We start from the raw sequence: 16150 nt of genomic DNA on the forward strand, positions 1-16150 counted from the left end.
CTCTCTTTGCTGTGCTGGCCTCTGGCATCCTTGCTGTGGATGCACACATATGATCAATGAATAATAGAGAGTTTCTGGGTTCTAGACATTGTATTAGTGGCTTTATATTCCCATTTCTCTTGATCATTGCAGCAACCTTTCAACGAATATTATTCTTATCTACATTTCTGAAATGAGCAAGCTGGGTTCAGAGAAAGCTGTCAGCTTTCCCAAAGCTGACAAGTGGTAAACTGATACTCAAACCACATGTTTGCTAAATGAAAACGAAACAATAGGTGGATGGAGGCTGCAGCTAATCTCATCTCTTTCTCTGCTTGCAGAAGCTGACTGCAGAGGTGAACAACCCTGGTGTGATGTCCTCAGTGAGTGAAGATACTCCATTCCAGAGGAGGTCACATCTGGGAGACCACCATCCAAAAGAAAGCCACTCTGTTGGTGTAGGAAGTGACAGCTGCATTCTCCTGTGCCTACTGCACAACCAAAAATGAAGGAGAACTACTGTTTACAAGCTGCCCTGGTATGCCTGGTATGTTTGCCCTGGAGCAATGAAGCCACCTGCATCCCTCTTTCCATGGACACCATGAGAAGGGCAAGGAGGGGCAGATGCTGCAACGCTCCAAGAGAGGTTGGGTCTGGAATCAGTTCTTTGTGATAGACGAGTACATTGGGCCCGACCCTGTGCTGGTGGGCAGGGTAAGGCTGCTTATATTTGATGTTGATGTGTCTATATGTGCTCATTATCAGTGTAGAAGGACATGACCAGGTCAAAACAAAACAAACAAACAAATGAACAAACAAACAAAAAAAACAAGACAGAACAACAGTAGGCAAACTAATGAATAGGCGAAAGCAAGATAAGTAAAACTAAAACAATGAAACAGAAAAAGAGAACAAGAATGATCTACTGTCATTAAAAAGAGAATCATATTATGTGTATACGCATCCAGTCTTCTCCTCCTCATTCATAGACCAAACCACACTGAGAATGCTTCTAATGTTCACTTATTATAGGATAAGGACTCCATTTTGACTTTGGATTGCTTTAGAGTCTATTAAAAGAAATACTGCCTTAATTTATTGAACCATTCTTCAACTGGAGGAATTTCTCAGACTATATTCTAACCCCAACTTGCCTGTTCCCACTTTTATATTCCCATGTCTCACCAATCCCTTTCATCCTACTTTGCTGTTTTACATGTTTGCTTTTGTCACTTCATTTTGTTTTACTTTGTATGAGGAATTAGATTAGCCTTGAATCCTTAGGTCTTGGCACTAATACCAACTCCAATGAAATGAGTGAATATGTGTCTTTAGGATAGGAATGATATTATCCATTTTGTCTTTAGGTATGTTTTTGCTATATTTCCTCTTCTAAGGTTATGCACTGCTTATTCAACTCCATTGGAAATATAAATGTAGAGAGGGCAAAACACATTTGGCAAACTGACTTCTTACTACTTATTATGATAAAACAAGAGACAGTCTTTTAGGTAATATTGACACTAGTTCACAGGAGATAGTTATTTTAATATGTACAAATTGAAGCTCTATTATGTGGAAGTGGTAGACAGACAGTAAATCAGGTTGAAGCAATACCTGACTCCAAACAAGCAAGAAAAAGTGGCTGCCACTTATTCATTTAAGGAAGAAGATAAAATATAATGAGGAGGGTAATGAAATTCAGTTTATGTCCTTAACCCTTATGAAAAATAGAGGCAAGTATCTAATAACCCCTGACATTGAAGTTAAACAGAACTGATTCAATATAGAGAAATGCAAGGACAGATGATAGAGATTCCTAGTTTTGAACCCCAAGGATGCCAACAAGTTATCTTTGTCGTTGTTTTTATATGAAACAACAGTCCATTTTTTATATCGTTTATTTTTTATGCTCAAAAATGTTCATGATAATCTCAACATAACTTAGAATTGGAAATAAGTGTTTTTAGAAATAATGTTCTAAATAATTTCATTCATGTGAAAAAGATGTAGACGTAGTCTTGATAACATGGAAGTAGGGGAAAATAATTGACCAGCAGAATCCTGTAACCAAAGAGCTGTGCTGTGTCCACAGAAAGGAAGAGGAAAAAGACAGCCACAGTAAAGCGTGGCAACTTAGCTCAAGCAATGTGTAGAGCTGGGTATCAAATTGCTCTGAGAAAATGACCCTCTGCTTTGTCACTGTCTCAGTGGGGGACAGTGTGTTTAGGCTTGGTGGTGGCAGGGGTAGAGGGCTTAGTGAGTCAGATGACTTTGTGTCTCTGGATATAACAAATGTCATATGATGCACTCGGGAGAAGACGAGGAATAAAGAGAGGAAGGGAAAATCTGGCATCATCCCATGTATGACCTTGAAAAGTAAGGTTCGTAAAAGGACTTAGTTGGATGGGGTGTGTGTGTGTGTGTGTGTGTGTGTGTGCGTGTGTGTGCCTGTGTCCATATGTGCCTGCTCAGATCTGGCAAAATCTTCCTTTTGAAATGGAGCTAAGTAGGAGGAATAGTTGGCTTGTTCACTAACAGTCTGAATGGTGACGTTCAAGGTTGAATGCTTGAAAATTCCCTGAAAAGGTAGAATTTGGCAAAGCACAGAAGACTTAGAGTTTGCATGTAGGACGTTCAGCCTGTGTCATGCTGTGCTGTGCAAAGCGAGAAGCAATCAGTCTTTGGAGTCAGGAACTGGCCCCTTGATAGCACTTGCTGTGTTCCCAAACTGCTTTCCTGTAGAACCTAATAAATAGTATTGTCAGTACAGTAGATCATCTTTGTGACAGAGGAAAACTAGGGAAGACATACCCAACTTTTAAATCTTGGAGGGAGGAGAAACAAAGTGGAAATGGGATAAGCCGGATGCTTGGTAAAAATTTCAGCTCCATGGCTAGTTATGAAATGCCTCTTTTTTGTTTTATTTGTTTTGTTTTTTGTTTGTTTGTTTGTTTGTTTTTTCGAGACAGGGTTTCTCTGTATAGCCCTGGCTGTCCTGGGTGAGTACTCTGTAGACCAGGCTTGCCTAGAACTCAGAAATCTGCCTGCCTCTATGAAATGCCTCTTTATGTTTTCATGTGTAATGCATGAAGTTCCTTAGAAACTTTCAGTACCTTGACATTCATATTTATATCATTTCTTTTTTTTATGAAAAATTAGCATTTATTTCTATTAGATATTTTCTTCATTTACATTTCAAATGCTATCCCGAATGTCCCCTATACCCTCCCCATGCCCTGCTCCCCAACCCACCCACTCCTGCTTCCTGGCCGTGGCATCTTGTGAGGCTATGCCAGTGCCTGGCAAATACAGAAGTGGGTGCTCGCAGTCATCTATTGGATGGAACACAGGGCCCCAATGAAGGAGCTAGAGAAAGTACCCAAGGAGCTAAAAGGGTCTGCAACCCTATAGGAGCAACAGCAATATGACCTAACCAGTAACCCCCAGATCTTGTGTCTCTATTTGCATATGTAGCAGAGGATGTCCTAGTAGGCCATCAATGGGAGGAGAGGGAGGAGAGGCCCTTGGTCTTGCAAAGATTATGTGCTCCAGTACATTTCTTTTTTTTTTTAATGATATATTTATTTATTATATGTAAGTACACTGTAGCTGTCTACAGACACACCAGAAGAGGGCGTCAGATCTCATTAGAGGTAGCAGTAAACCACCATGTGGTTGCTGGGAATTGAACTCAGGACGTTCAGAAGAGCAGTCAGTGCTCTTACCTGCTAAGCCATCTCGCCAGCCCCCGGGACTTAACCTCTAACATTTGATACCCATGAAGCACAGAGAAAGAACAAACACCACAATCCTAGGCTGGTTGGTAGAGGGGAACACAGGCCACTAAGGAAACTGTGAACATTGTGGATATTCTATTAGTTCACTGAAATCCATCAAGTAACTTCATATTTCCCTCCACGAATGGCCAAACTCTTAAGAATTACATCAGTCATATTGCATTAAAACGGTGGATTATATTTTCTTACCTTTCAGAAGCAAATATTTTCCTACTGTCCCTGCCCGAGAAGCCCTGGGATACACAACCAAAATGGTTGTAGATTATGCCTGTGTATCCATGTCGGAGCTGAACTTTTTGGTGTTTCACTAAAACTCTACAAATAATTAAACATATTTAGGAAATTTAAATGATGGAACCATTTTAAAAAGTAGTATATTCAGTTTTTCTTTGTGAACCTCGAGCAAACTGTGTAGGCCTTGGTTTTATAATAATGATAGAAATTATAAATTATTAGTCATTAATATTAAATAAAAATTAGTTACAATCTTTATTGTAGTAAATGCTTGAATATAAGTTTTTGTTTACTTATTTATTTTATTTTTCTGAATTTCTATACACAACAGGTTTAATCGATTAGTGTTTTTAAATCTAGCTAATTTTCAATACTAGAAGGCAATGAAAATAACTCATATAATAGCATTCACATATTAAAATATGTAAATTTGTTCAAACCATGTAACAATTTCATATAACAATTAAAGTAACATTAATATAAAGGAGGTTAAGGACCTCCGAAATCATGAGGACAATAAGTGAGTGCATAGGCTTTATTGCTGCAGGAAAATCAATGAAGTCTTTGATGGGCGTGGGCTCTGAAACACACAGCAGAATTCGGGCAGAGCTGCTGGTCGAATTGGCAGCTAAAAGACCATAGTAGATTCTTGACTCCATCAATACAGATTTAGGCAAAAATCATCTTGTCTAAAGGCTTTCTGGAAAACATGAAAATCCCAAGGATATTGGAAGTTCTTTCAAGGGTCTGGGGACAACATGTCTATCACTTTGCCCCACTGTCCACTATGATCATAGGGTCATAGGAGATTCTTCTCCCAAGAAGATAATAGCTCCAGACATTACACTCTGGACACTAGACAGTGGATCTAGAAAAATCTGATTAGTTGAAGGATTTGTAATAACAAATGCCTGGACTTGTATTTGTAGTAACAAATATAAGTGTCCTTTGAAGAGGATATCACATGGTGAATAAGGAAGCCCTTTGTACCTAGATGTTGATGGAGCTGCAGAAGTCACAGTTACAGGAATCTACAATTTATAATATACAATTTATAGCCCTGATTATGTAAAATTAGCAAAGAGCTTTTAAGAATCTGTGGAAATAAGTTTGTATATGTATAGGCTTGAATTATTATCTCATAAAGGAGTCATAAGAAACTGGCAAAAAGGTGATTCATAGCTGAAGCAGTGATGAAATGGGAATAAACACTGAGAGAAATATGCTGCATAAAATCATGCTTAAATCTTTTTGAAATATATATGTGCATTTCTTCCCAAATAACTACTGAAGCATATGTGCATGCATATATTTTGTATGTATGCATATATGCAGTCAAAGAGAGAATAAGAGGGGGAGAACATGAACCTGAGAATTAAACATTTGCAAATCCATCAGCTTCATCATTACCCAGGTCATAGCAGTTATCTAAGACTCCATTTCTCTATTCAGAAAATGGTGATGGAAATCACTTCGTCTCATGATATGTGTGTGACTGTATGTATGTGCACACATGTGTACGTAGTGTAACTATCAGCCTATGTGTTTTTATTGTGTTCCTCATGAAATTACAAATCCTACATTCTTTCTTTCTTTTCTTTTTTGTTTTCTAGCTTCATTCTGACATTGACGCCGGTGATGGAAACATTAAATACATTCTCTCAGGAGAAGGAGCGGGAACCATTTTTGTGATTGATGACAAATCAGGGAACATTCATGCCACCAAGACATTGGACAGAGAGGAGAGAGCCCAGTACACACTGATGGCTCAGGCGGTGGACAGGGACACCAACAAACCACTGGGGCCACCTTCAGAATTCATTGATAAGGACCAGGACATTAATGACAACCCTCCAGAGTTTCTGCGTGAAATCTATCATACCAATGTGCCTGAGAGGTCCAATGTGGGTAGGTAAGTAATGGTCACCTATTCTCTTTCTATCTGGTATGTCTGCAGGTTGACAGGCTGGTGCCTGCCCTTCAACCCAGGAAGCAGAGCTTGTGTTCAATCATTATTGCACATTAATAAGGAAAAAATGCTTTGTTAGATTCTTAAAAATTAAATAGTTTTCTTTTCCTCGCACAAAATATCATGATTATGGCTTCTGCTCTTTCCACCCCTCCCAGTTACTCCACACATCCCCTGCCATCCAGATGCACCCTTTCTTTTCTGTCTCCATAGTAAACAATCAGACTCCTAAAAGATAATGAGAAAAGAATATATAAGATTAAAAAAAGAAAACCCTAACACATTGAACAGAAGAAACAAACAGAAAGGAAGGGCCTCCAAGGAAAAGTGCATAACAGATATAGAGACTCAGGTTTTCAAATGTTTATATTAGACTTGAGGCTCTAAAGTCGACTATCAACTTCCTATTAGCTAGGAAGTCTGGAAGGGGGAAAAATGAGATTCAGTTTAGCAAATCCTGACTTATGTTCAGCTGTGTGAAGTGACACCATTTAATATTTGCTCTTCCTCTGTAGAAGAGCAATAACAATTTCCAGTCTTCAAAGAGTAATGATTATATTCATCCAATCACTAGGGCATTGATGTCGAATAAGTAACAGCAATGATAATGTTTGCTGCTTTGGGCTTCACATTAATTGATGGCGAACACACCCCAGTGTGTTTAACCTCCCCATGATTAAACTTTGCAAAGCAGTCATTCCAGTTGGTCTTGGATAAATGAGAAACCGAAGCAGAAACAGATGAACGAATTTGTGTTACTAAATTCACCCACAATGCATATAAGGCTGCCATCAGCTGATTTCAAATATGCTTAAAGACATCTGCTTTGCTTGAAGATGGAACTCTAACACATGCCTCTTGGTATCATTTCTGCTTGAATTTCTAGAATGTGGTCTTTTGAGTAAATCTGATTCATTGGCCCCAAGTGAATCTAAAAGCCATCAGGGATAGATTGTTCATTTTACCATTTAGAGAAAAACCAAGCACCGATTATAAAGATTAGCTTACTCAAGACAGTCAGCTGTGACTTTAGGGCTCTGAGAGACTCCAGTCTGTGTGTGGAGCCTCCTGTGACACAACTGCCATTGCCCTAAGATGTCTACTAAGATGATCTTTTTTTTTTTTTTTTAGATTTATTTTTTATTAGATGTTTTCTTCTCGTTTCCTCTCCAAAAATCCTCTATACCCTCCTCCTTCTCTATCTCTATCTATTTATCTATATGCATATATATATATATATGCATACCCCCCCACACACATATATATATATATATGTATATGTGACTACAACTCTTCCTGCTCCCCAACTCTCCTACTCCCACTTCCTGGCCCTGGCATTCCCCTATACTGGGGCCTAGAATCCTCGCAAGATCAAGGACCTCTCCTACTACTGATGGCCGATTAGGCCATCCTCTGCTACGTATGCCACTAGAGACACGAGCTCTGGGTAGTACTGGTTAGTTCATATTGTTGTTTCTCCTATAGGGCTGCAGACTCCTTCAGCTTCTTGGGTACTTTCTCTAGCTCCTTCATTGGGGACCCTGTGTTCCATCCAATAGATGACTGTGAGCATCCACTTCTGTATTTACCAGGCACTGACATAGCCTCACAGGAGACTGCTATATCAGGGTCCTGTCAGCAAAATCTTGTTGCAATAGTTTAGAATACCCAATATACAATTTTGCAGAAGTCATGAAACTCAAGAAGAAGGAAGACCAAAGTGTGGATACTTCGTTCCTTCTTCGAAGGGGGAACAAAATATCCATGGAAGGAGTTACAGAGACAGAGTTCAGAACTGAGACTGAAGGAAGGACCATTCAGAGACTGCCCCACCTGGGGATCTATCCCATAAGATCTTCTTTTACTGAGAAAAAGCCAGGCTGAGTCATTGTCTCCTTCCTTCCTTTTACTTATTCTTGTCTGGTCCCTTGACTACACTATCCTCAGATGTGAATTCTAATGAGAAGAAAGGATGGAAGAAGCAGAGGAAGCTAGTCATCCAAACTGATAACCCAGGTGGACTTTTGCTCCTTACAGGACACTTTGGAGACTATGGCAGTTCTCAGACTTTCTACTCTACATATGAAATTATTGTCTTTGTCATCAGAAAGCTGTGTGAACCAGTGCTCCTTTGTATCCCTTCCTAATTTATCATTTCGTCAACTATGAAATCAAGATAATAGTTACTAATGAGTTCTGGGTATATAGGTCAAATAGAAATATTTGATAACTCCTTCAATATTAGAATTTTTGTTTTAGAATTTTAAAAAAATTCTTAAAAAATAGAATTCCATTAAATTATAAAGATTTATAACTTTCTTAGCATTCCATGAAGTCTTTCTCTGGTATAACACCCATTTTCTAGAATAATCCCTACTTTGTAGGAAGACATTCACAAAAGACAGTGGGTATAGAAAATTGATTTTGAAAAAGAGTGAACATTGTCTTGCGTTTCTCATAGAAGTCACAGAAAACCCTCAGAAGTAAAGGATAGCTACCTGTAAGTTGTGTAAACAGGTTCTGTACCCTGCCAGGAGGACCTCCCTCCCACCATTCTGCCTAAATGTCAAAGGGGAAACTTGGGCTTTATTCTTGCTAGATGCCCCTGCATGACAGATTCCCAGCTGTGACAACAAACAACATGAAAAGGGGATTTTAAGATGTTATATTTCTCATCCCAAATCTTCCCAAAGTAAAACAGATGCCAAAATGTCCAGCAGAGAATGGAGGCACTTTACCTGGAATTTACCTCAGACAGTGCCTGACAGAGGCATCCTGGATAATTGCCTCTTCCCTCCTTCCCTCTCTGTTGAAGCTCAACATGGCATGTCTCAGATGCTTATTGTGACAGTAGAGCTTGTAAAGGAAAAAAAGTTCCTCCCATTCCTTAATCCCCTGATTTTCATGTCTTCTGACATAGGAATGTCTTAGATCGTATTGATCCCTCACTGATCGTTTCTGTGACGTGGATACAGACCCTACCTACAGAGAGGGAAACATGTAATTTTCATGACATTGGGGAACAGCATTCTATAGAATATTTATAGCCACAAATTAATTAAAATTTAGTATCAGAAGTAATTTTCTTGCATGCAAAGCAACAGTGAAATGATTTGTTCATTGTCACAGATGGGAAAGTGCCCTCTCTCCTTTCATGAAAAGCCATTCTTCATTAATTACCATTTATTGCACTCTCAGGAGAGATTTTTATTTGATTATGTGATATACTAAACAGTGAATTCACATGGTTCTAGGAGTATTTGACAAGAATGTTCATATTATTTTAAATAGCAAACCAACCAGGAAGAACTGTGAAAGTAGAAAGTTTCCTTTTAAACCTTAGTTTGACCTTGCTGATAAAAAAGAAATAGAAGAAGGAAACTAGAGAGGGAAGATTGGCAGGGAGAGGAGTGGTCTGCACTTGAACTATAGGACAATAAGATCATGTAGAGTCATTGTGAGCTTCCTTACAGGTCTTCATTTTAAATGAAATTCTGTAAACAGCAATGAAATTTGCAAAGTTTATTGGATGTTGCTAATTGCTCCCCCTGACCCCCCTTTATTCAGGAACATCAGTTATCCAAGTGACAGCCTCTGATGCAGATAATCCCACCTATGGAAAAAGTGCCAAGTTAGTGTATAGCATCCTTGAAGGACAACCCTACTTCTCAGTGGAGGCCCAAACAGGTATGGTCGATTACATCATCTTTGTAAGTCACGACTTATTTTAAACAAGGAGTCTATGCCTCGTCATTTAACTCTTTGGCTTTAAAATTCCTTAAATTAAAATGGAACTAAAGGGCCACTTGGCAGTTAGTACGAGATGGCCTATGTATGTTCTGTGCATATGGATGAATGGAATAATACACATTTATTAGTGTCTAAGATGATAATTACAAATATTTAAAATTAAATTTATGAATTGGAAATGCCTTGACTTGTGGATCCATATTAAAAGGATCGAAGGTTGTTACAAAGTAGTGTTAGCCTTTAAAACATCCTTGGAAGACCACTGGGTAAACTAAGAAGTGTCAGGAGTAACTGTAAATGTTCACCCTACTAGAAGATCCAGCACATTCCCAATCTCCTGCTGTGAGCATAGGTTCCCAAAGGATGCTGTAAGATAAAGAGCAGACCAGTAAAGTGAGTCAGTATACAACAGAAACTAAAACAATGTTTCGCTTCATTTACACTAATTTGATTGTCAACAAGAGTGAACACTACAGTCCTATAACATTGTTCTTCTGCAGCAGTATTACACTTTTCCTTCCTACTTAATATGTTCTGTACTCTTGAAAGGTTTTCATACAATTTGCAACTTTTACATGAATTCCTAATTTATTATTTTTTATTTGCTTTCTTAACTCTTACCTAATACATATTAATTCATTTTTCATATTCTTACTTCAAACAACAGCTTGTGGAGTTATTGTCTATGGTTTCATGGAGATCTTTGCTTTTAGTCTTTGGGTAAACTAAGGATAAATGTGGGATTTCATCTAGACTACTTAAAATAGTAAAAACTCTAGTCTTCTTTTTTTCTCTCAGGGAACCAAGGCTAGTGACTAACAGTTGGAACCCATGAAACTAACCAATAAGGAACATGATGTCTCATAAGTCCTAGGATGTTGCAAAGAAACACCTCAACACTGGGCTCAGTGATGCTGCGTAACATAGCCCAGCACTTCTTCCTTGCTCTTTGTATTTACACTATAAATACTGCTTTATTCACTGAGTGTAAAAGCTTCCATAAGATCCCTAGAGATGTAAGTAAGCATATTTTTATGAACATCATGTTTAAATATACAGAGGTCATGAATATTTCAATCCTGAATTTATCCTGTTTTTCAGTAATTCAGGACATGTGATTGTCCACTGAATCTTTGCACAAATTTTGTTCATCTTTCTAACTCCTCTGTTCACTCACTCAAAAAATTAATAGTACCTATTTAATGTGTTCAAAAAAGTTTATGCCTCCTCTGTAAACCTAATATGAGCTGAAGAGATGTTTCTTTTCTTTTTTTTAAAAAAAAAAAGATTTATTTAGTTTTTATTTTTATGAGTACACTGCAGCTGTCTTCAGATACACACTAGACGAGTGCATCGGATCCCACTACAGATGATTGTGAGCCACCATGTGGTTGCTGGGAATTGAACCCAGGACCTCCGGCAGAACAGTCAGTGCTCTTAACTGCTGAGCCATCTCTCCAACCCCATAGTGATGTTTCTACTAGTTTATGTAGGACTTGATTTCTGAAGCTTTTTGCTAGAAGTCCTGAAGTATAGATTCAGATATGACTTATCATACAATAGGCTCTTGTCATTCCAGTCTTCAGGATTCTTGTGTCTGAGAGGAAAGACATTGTTACTTGCATGCAGAGTGAAAAAAAAACTAATATGTTGTAAGTAATTTTTATTATTTGCTTGATAATACACAGGTGTTATCTTCAACACTTTCTGCTATGTTTGCCATGTTAAAATGACTTGTCTTTGAGCAGGCTATATTTTATGTATCTTTAGGTTCCCAGGATGTAACATATTTTTTTAAATCTTGTCATAAATGAATATTTGTGATTTTTAAATTTTCGTTTGATAGGAATCATCAGGACAGCCCTTCCCAATATGGACAGAGAAGCCAAGGAGGAGTACCATGTGGTGATCCAGGCTAAGGACATGGGTGGACACATGGGTGGACTCTCAGGGACAACCAGAGTGACGATCACTCTGACTGATGTCAACGACAACTCAGCAAAGTTTCCAAAGAGTAAAGAGTCGAAGCTGGTCTTTGATAATGACCACTGCTCAGCGAGAGCCTCATCTTTTCTTTCACTCCTAATTTACCCAGCTTTCAAAAGGAAGAGTCTGGAAATCCAAGAATCATTTTCGTGATTCTTGCAAAAAACTAGAACAAGATAGCAAAGACTTAAAAACACACCGAGGAAAGTTAAACAGTATAGAGATCATGAGAAGTAAGGAAGTCATTAAAACTGTGTAACTCTGGAGACCAGAATATCTGAGTCTTGAGATATTTTACTTATTAGGTATTAATCATAAAAGGCAGTCATCAATTAACGTTCTCCTGTCTCAGTGTTCTTCACTGATGCTAACAGAACCGTGATCTGATGCTTATCATTCCATAAAAAAACTCCCCCACATCTTGATGATTGTAAGTAACAATCACTTATTAGTTTCTTGACTTTAATTTGTACAGAGCATAGGAGAAATAGCTACTCTGTTGTCACTCCAGCATCAGCAGGGCAGTTCTCCTGTGGCAGAAAAACCCACTTCTAAGATTCCTTATAAGCCTGGCAAATTGAGATTAGCTTGTGCTTCCTCTCCACATGGGCCTTTCTGTGGCTGAGTTCTGATCATGAGAACTCCGTGACCATTTTTTGAGCTGATACCAGAAGCCATGGGACTTCTTTCCCTGTAGCCTTAAGGCTGCCAGCATAGCAGTAAAGCTCAGCCAGACCTCACAGTTCTATGAGAGGACCATAAAGTAACATTGGAGGGGCCTGTGGGATACGAGCTATACTAGTATCCTTGTAGAAGATGATACCCTAGCATTTAACCTAAATACAATCTTTGTTCAGATTAATCCAGCTAGTGCTAATTTTTATATCATTTGAAAAAAAAAAACCGGCAATAATTGTTCAGCCATTGTTATTTTGAATACTGTACAATATTTATGAAGTTACTGAGGGAAAATATTATTTGGCAGTTGAGGGTATATAATTCTTTTGCAGAAATCCATGGTTAGGTTCTTAGCAACAATATTATTGGCTCTGAACAGCTGAAATTCGGGCCAGGAGGACCTGTAGCCTTCTTATGGTCTCCGTTGTATCTGCATTCCTAGTCACAGAGCCACATAGACACAGGCATATGCATACCTAAAAGTAAGATACATCATTAAAATGTTTAGGTTTACTATTTTAATTATGTGTTTATGAGTGTGTCTATATGTGGTTGTTTCCTATCTGTAGGGACCCACAGAGGCCAGGACTGTCAGATTTCCCTGCAGCTGTAATTATGTGTGACTGTGAGCTGACTTGGGTGGGAATAACCAAACTCTGGTCAGCAGGAAGAGAAACATACGGTCTTAGTTCTGAGCCATCACTCTAGCACCAAACAAAACAACTCTTTGGAGACAGTGGTATTGAAATATTGAAATTAATGATAGCTGCTAATTTTAATATCTGGTCACTAATGTTATAAATATCTAAAAAGAGCCTATGTTTTATAGATATAATTGGCTCCTAGGGAAAGGACATTGAGGGGACTAAGGAATTTCTGGAATCATATTTTAGTGTGTATGTGCAAAGGGCAGTCCAGAGTTATAACACAAAAATAATGACTCTGAGCTTTCCAGTAATGACAAAAACATCCATGGCTCCAGTTACAGAGAGTCTGACACACTTTCTGGTCTCTGCAGACACCCACATACACATAGTGTACACTCAAAGACAGACAGACAGACAGACAGACACATAGCGTACACTCAAAGACAGACAGACAGACAGACAGACACACACACACACACACAATATAAAAAATAATAAACCCAAAGGAAGTCAGTTAAGTATACCAATTAAGGAGGCACTATGGTTATTCAAAGTTACCCAAGATAACAATCTACCAAATGAAGATATCATGGTAGAGGATCATGAGACACATATTAGTTCTTGAGGACTCCAAAAGAGATGGGTCAACCATGCTATTCCTTGTCAGATGGAAAGGTATGCATCTTTGATAATATTGAGGCACATACAACATAGTCAAAGCTGCCTATTCCATTTGCACAATGTACAATTGTTCCATATGCCAGAAAAGTAGGCAGACAGACTTATTCATGGATGTCCACTAATGCCCTTTTTTATATAGAGTGGTATAGAAATTTTATATTTCAGTTTTAATATTTCACAGTCATGGGCTTGAATGAGATTTGGAGAAAATTACATTGCAACAGATCTTCTGAACATTGTTATACATTGTTCATTTCTACAGAAAGTCACACTCACTGTGCCTTGCCTGTGAATACAATACAAGATTAGGTAGAAAATGGGTACAGTATAATCACGAAAAGAATGCAGCACTGCAGCATATAATAGCTGCAGTAGAGGAAAGGAAGAGTCTAGGGGAGTCCCCTAATGCCAGTGGGCTGAGCACTGCAGGAGAGGGTTCCTCCGCCCACGCATAGTGTGTCTTAGACAGGTTGCTTTTCAAATGTGTCAAATGATGGTGCTACAGCTCATTCCTTTACTGAAAACTGTCTAGTGCTTTCCCTAAATGGAACTCAACATCTTGACTATTTTCAGCAATGCCGTTTACATGCCTCCGTCCTACTGTTATTCTCCCGTAATAGAAGTCCCACTGTACATTTTCAGAATCTTCAGAATTTGCAGCCTCACCTGAGGCTTTCTGACATTTGTTGTTCCTTGTTCTGTGACACTTATTGCCCACATATTCATACACTTGTCTTGCTCATTTCCTTCACTGGAGTTCAGATTTCTTCCAACGAAAGTTTTCTGTCTCTACCTTGTCCAAAATAAATCCCGATTTCCTTCTCATCTACACATACTTAACCATGATAGGTGTCCACTCACATACATTGTCATAGAAAAACATATCATACCCCATGTTCACACTAACTCGTATAGAGCATAATCACATACATAACTACACACTCATTTGTGTAGCTTAAACGCTTACACACACACACACCCTACTTCCCTTTATCCCTTACCATACAATACTACTTAGCCTATAACATCATAGTGTATCTAGATATGTTTTGTTTTCTCTTTTTTTTAAATGTCATGTTGAGAATGATAACTCTTCCTTTACTTAGCTTCAGAGCTAAAAGAGTAATATATCATCATTTGCATTCATGAGAAATAAATACTGTAAACATAAATATAAATATGTACGTGTGGCACCATTCTTTATTTCTGAAAAATATAAACATAAAGGGAGTTGACTGTCTAAAAGCTTCCAGAGCATTCCATGCTTTACCTAGTACAAAGGATGAAGAGTAAGATGAGAGAAATATCTCTTTGCTCAAGAAAGATTCTTGAAAGATTTGTATTTGTCTCTAAAATAAATATGAAGTGATGAAACCTTTTTAAGCAGGGGGTAAATTTACTCTTCTGTGGCTGCTTTTCTTTGAGCAATTAGTTCAAGGAATCTTTGGCATTAGTTTGTGGGACACCCTGAAAAGGAAGCCTCAGGTGTTCCAGCATGTGGACTCTTGCATAGGACCTTGTCACTGTTTTCCTTTCTCTCGTGTTGTGGGTGACCTCATCATATTACCAGGACCCCAATGTTGTTTTGTCATCCTGGAAGGAACACATTGCTCCTGCATGCTGGCCATCTGGGATCCTCTTCCCATCCATCCACTTCACTTCTGCGTCTACCAATAAAAAGTTCGATTTTAAACCCTTTGAGAAATTTGCTGGGATTCAATGAAATCTGAAGTCTTACAGCTGCCAAATAAAAAGTAAAATAAAAGTAGATGTCTTTTTCTTTCAGGCGTGTACCAGATGTCTGTTTCAGAAGCAGCTGTCCCTGTGGGAGGAAGTAGGAAGGGTGAAGGCTGAAGACCCAGACATTGGAGAAAATGGCTTAGTCACATACAATATCATTGATGGAGCCGGCATAGAACTGTTTGAAATCACAACAGACTATGAAACACTATGTTGCTGCTGCTGCTGCTGCTGCTGCTGCTGCTGCCGCCGCTGCTGCCTAGAGCTCCTCATTTAGCCCCCTGAGACAAGCCTGTGGTTAGTTGTTGTTAGCCTTGCTACACAGACAGGAAACCATAGCTAGGAATTAGACACTGCCTGAGGTTTGAGAGCTTGCTGTTAGCACAATACCAATTCCGAAACAGGCCTTCCTCACTCTCAGGGAAGCTTCTTACCCGCCAGGCTTTCCTGCCCTTAGGCCTTGTGTCAGTGGAACTCTTCCGGGTCACAGTAATTCTCTGTTAATAAAAGTTTCCCACCATGTGGGCATTCAAAGTTAGGGCAGGAAGGGGATGCCTTTGGTTTCATCAGTGGTGGTGTGAAAGACCCACAACGTGAGGACTCCCCCACGTTCTGACTCAAGAGAGGCGACACCCCAAAATCACCCACAAGAAACGGTCTTGCTGAAAATTGCAAGAGGATTTTTA

At 38.8% G+C, this 16150-nt stretch overlaps 1 pseudogene; it reads left to right on the top strand.

The window, feature by feature from the left end:
- Gm21811 (predicted gene, 21811) lies at window positions 312-15695 on the top strand (annotated as a pseudogene).

This window comes from Mus musculus, chromosome 8 (genome assembly GCF_000001635.26).
Source record: "Mus musculus strain C57BL/6J chromosome 8, GRCm38.p6 C57BL/6J".
Classification (NCBI taxonomy): Eukaryota; Metazoa; Chordata; class Mammalia; order Rodentia; family Muridae; genus Mus; species Mus musculus.